The following is a 4586-nucleotide window of genomic DNA, read 5'->3' as shown; positions in this document are numbered from 1 at the left end:
ATAATTTCAGCAAATTTTTGGAACATGACTTCCAATTCATAAATCATTGCTTGTTATGAATGACCGAATTTTCCTTTTCCAAACGTCCTGCTACTGTTTCTCTTTTAATGGACTCCAATATGTTCCCAATCACAGATATTAGGCTAACTGAATGTCTGCCTCCTTTTTTAAATAAGGGCAGTTTTCCAATCTTCTGCGACCACCCCAGACTCCAGGGAAATTTGGTAAATTACAACTAATGCATCCACAAACACTGCCACAACTTCCCATAAGACCCTAGAATTCAAGCGATCAAGTCCAAGGGAATTATCTGCCGTTAGTCCAATTATCTTACTGAGTACCACCTCCTTAGTGATTCTGAATCTGTTCCTCCCCCCTCCCCTCCCCCCACCCCCACCTGCTGCTAAAGCGCCTTGACTATCCACTGTTGCGATATTGCTGGTGTCTTCTACCCTAAATATTGATCCAAAATATTTATTCAGAGATTCTACCATCTCCATGTTCCCCACTACTAATTCCGCAGTCTCGTCCTCTAAGGGAAAAACATTTACTCTAGCTTTTCTTTTGTTTTTTATATAGCTATAGCAATCCTTGATATCTCTTTTCATATTTCGTGCTTATTTACTTTCATCATCTATCTTACCTTTCTTAATCATTGTTTAGTAATTATTTGCTGCCTTTTGAAAGCTTCCCAATCTTCTGTCCACCCACACGTTTTGGACACTTTTTATGCACTTGTTTTTAATTCGATGCCATCCTTGATTTCTTTAGTCAGCCATGGATGGCTATATTTTCTCTTACACCATTTCCTCCTCACTGGAATATATTTTCTTCAGAGTTGTGAAATATGTCCTTAACTGTACACCATTGTTCATCAACCGTCCTACAGCTTAATCTATTTTTCCAGTTCAAGTTAGCCAACTCTGCACGTATATTTTCATAGTCTCCTTTATTTAAGCTGAGTACGCTGGTTCAACATACAACTTTCTCATCCTCCATGTGAATTTAAATTCAGTTATGCCATGATCACTTAAAGCAAGCGGATCCTTTACTAGTTGTTTGTTTATTGATCCTTCCTCATTAAACATGACCAGATCTACCTGCCCCCTGTTTGGTTCCGTTACATACTGCTCAAGGAACCCGTCCCTTATGTACGCTATTAACTCTTCCTCGAGCTATCCTGACAAATTTGATTTGTGCAATCAATATGGAGGTTAAAATCACCCATGATTACCTCTTTTCACAAGCCCCTATTTCCTGGTTTATGCTCCGACCAACAGAGTTGCTAATGCTAGGTGGCTTATAGGCTACGACAACCAGTGAATGTTTCCTCTTGCAATTCCAAATTTCCACCGAAACTTATCCAACATCCTGATTATTTGAGTCAATATCGTCTCTCACTATTGTAGTGATTCACTCCTTTATCAATAGAGGTACGCAAACTCCAGTTCTTTCTGACTATCCTTCCGGATTGTGAAATACCCAATTATATTTAATTCTCAGTCCTGGTCACCTTGCAATCACATCTCTGCGATAGCTATCAGATCGTATCCATTTGTCTTTATTTTTGCCTTCTAATTCCAGCTTTTCTCCCCTCCCTACTGAATCATTTTCAACTCGTTGAATCACAGTCACTCTATTTTAAACCCACCCCAACGGCACTCGAAAAATCCCCCCCCACCCACCACCACGAGTAAATTGGTCCCGGCTCTGTTGAGGAACAAACCGTCTGGCATGTACAGGTGCCACCTCTCCCAGAAGCAGTCCCAATGGCTCAGGAACCTTAATCCATCCTGCCTGCATCATCAGTTCAGCCATGTGTTCTTCTGCTCTATCCTCCTATTTTTGTACACAATAGCTCGTGGCACTTGGAGTATACCTGTGATGAATACCTTTGAGGTGCTGCTATTTAATGTCTGACCGAGCTCCCTAAATTCTGGCTGCAGGACCTCATCCCTCTTCCAACTTATGTCATTGGTCCCGATGTGGACCACGAGCTCTGTCTGCTCACCCTCTCCACCCAAAACATTTAAAGAGAACATTTGTAAGGAATCATAATCATAAATGTATAGAAACATCCCTCCACACATCCTATCCATCCCACAAAAAATTAATAGCTTTTATATCATTCTTTCAATGTTGAACATTACTAACAACATTTCATAAGCATACAACACAAAAGCAAAAAAACAAGATGCCCACCGCCTCCCCCCAAACCACCCAAGAAAATAACAGCAACAACATGAAATACTGTGACCAAGACTACACCTGCGGCTATGCACATCACTTTCCTTCCCACACCGCTTCACGGCGACCCCATCTCATTGCCCTTCTGACTCCCATCTGGCTGGCTGACAAGCTCGTCAGGCGCAGCCTAATCGGGCTGAATGACGGCAGAACCGTTGTTGGGATGGATATACGAGAGGATGGTCCCGAGGTGAGAAAGTGCTCCGAGCCAGATGCAAGATCTTCCTCCTGGGTCTCAGGCGTCGTTGGCAATTGTGGTGCGGCACCTTGGCATCAGGTGCTGCGACCCGGGACCACTGGCAGGACTCTGCCATCAGGGTTTTTTGGCAATCACTTCCTGGGGCTCTGCCATCCGTGTCATATACTCGCTTATGCTGGCGGACATGCCTCCCAATTTTCTATAGGATCTGCTGACCTACGTCAAAACTCCTCCGGTACAATTGTACCATGTCGCCGCTAATTCTCGCGCTCGTGGAGAAGACCTGCTGCATCGATCCGACCTGCGCATGGTCGGCGCCATCCGGGAGATACCCCGGGTATCCTGCAGCAAGTTGCTTGGGCTTGGTACCTCAACGGTGGATCAGGAAATGGCAGAGGGATGTGCTTGATCTCATGGGTTTCGACTGCATTATGGAGCTTGACGATGCAAGCTCCTCGGACTCCGCACCTTCATCCTTGGAGACGGCACTCAGGAGCTCCACGGTCGAGAATAGGGGCTCCTCAGCACCAAATACATGATGGTCCGGCGGCTACGGCCGCGCAGCCACAGCTTCTAGGTTCGGGGTTGTTGCATGGGGCCACGCTACTGGCTGAGCAACAAAGCTTAAATGAGTTTATTAGAGGAGAAAGTAGTGCTCGGATCACAAGTTGAATCCATTGCTACACCCACCATATGCACGACAATAGTAGCATCACCGCTATCAAAATCATCACAGACGTCGCATTGCATGAGCATGACCTAATTCTGCATTGCAATGATTCAAGTGAGATCATTATTTATAGAACACTTTTATCAATCATATATCATATATTATTTGTCGGATATGAGCGGGTGTGGCATTTATTAAATGTGTGTCACGCAATGGTGTTTATTTCACTCACGTGGCGTCACATCAAATTCTGCAGCTGCATGCGTGGCTGACCGAGCATGGCCCCCTACTTGTAAATGCTCCACGATGTCGCTGAGCTCGATGATGACTTTTGAACCACCATCCTATCGCCGCTGCTCGGCCCGATTCCTCGAATGCTTCTTCTGTCTAATGTAACACCAGCACGATATGGCATGAAATCATTACGTGAGATCATTGGTAGGTACTGTCACAGAGACTGATACAACACTTAATCGAAAGATTTAATCATGCTTATTATGATAATTATCATTATTTAACTGAAGTCGTTATGCAGCCTCGAGTAAAAAGAAACATCGTGATATTGTGCAAGACATCACATCTGATTTTAATCGTTCATTACACTGACAAATCAAATTAAATATCATAAAATACATGTAAATAAATGTAATATTTACTCTGGCGGAACCAACAAGGTTACTCCAGCGCTGGCGGCATTTGTTGCCCTCAAGCACCTCGTTGGTTGCCGACAAGACCACCTCGGTTATATTGGCCCATATCCTATGGTAGACCTATGGGTTGGGCTTCCCACACACAACCTGGATCAATTGACCCCAGCGTGACTCGACCTCAGGCAGGAGGGCGGCATTTTCCTCCTCGGATAATCTCGTCGCTCGTTTGCATATTTCCAATTGTTCCACTCCCACCTCACTGCTTTAACCAGCATCAGTCTCCACAGCGGGCAGGGTCGCTTGCTCCATCCACTCCATTTTTTTTTCCCGACAGAAACTCGGCGGCAACAACGTTATTTGTACGTAACAGGCCTTTTCTTGCTTGGTAATTCTCCCTCCTGCCTCCCAAAACAGCGAAACAAGCACACACCACACCAACACGCAGTTTCATTTCCGCTGTGCTCCATCTCTACCTGTCTCCTGTTCTGGACTTTTATTGATGATCCCTGACATGAAACGCGTGAATCGACCGTTGCCATGCCGTTACTAAGGACGCAAACACTACGGCCAAATGTCAAAAATATTTAATGCTAATGCCCATTTCGGATCACTGGCGGGAACACCCATTTTGTATAATGAGAAGTTGGGATGTAGAAAATGGGCTAAAATTCAACAATCACAAAACCCATATTAACCGCTGGTAATAACGCCCATTATGGGCAATCTGCACAGAGTGGAACGCCTAGCGAATACTAACAGCCCTGGAATCAAGTCCAAATCCTTGGGCTTTCTGAGAAACAATGGACTTAATTGGTGTACT

Source organism: Pristiophorus japonicus, chromosome 28, assembly GCF_044704955.1.
Source record: "Pristiophorus japonicus isolate sPriJap1 chromosome 28, sPriJap1.hap1, whole genome shotgun sequence".
In the NCBI taxonomy this organism is placed as follows: Eukaryota; Metazoa; Chordata; class Chondrichthyes; family Pristiophoridae; genus Pristiophorus; species Pristiophorus japonicus.
The sequence above is the reverse complement of the archived record's forward strand: the minus strand, read 5'-3'. Positions refer to the sequence as shown.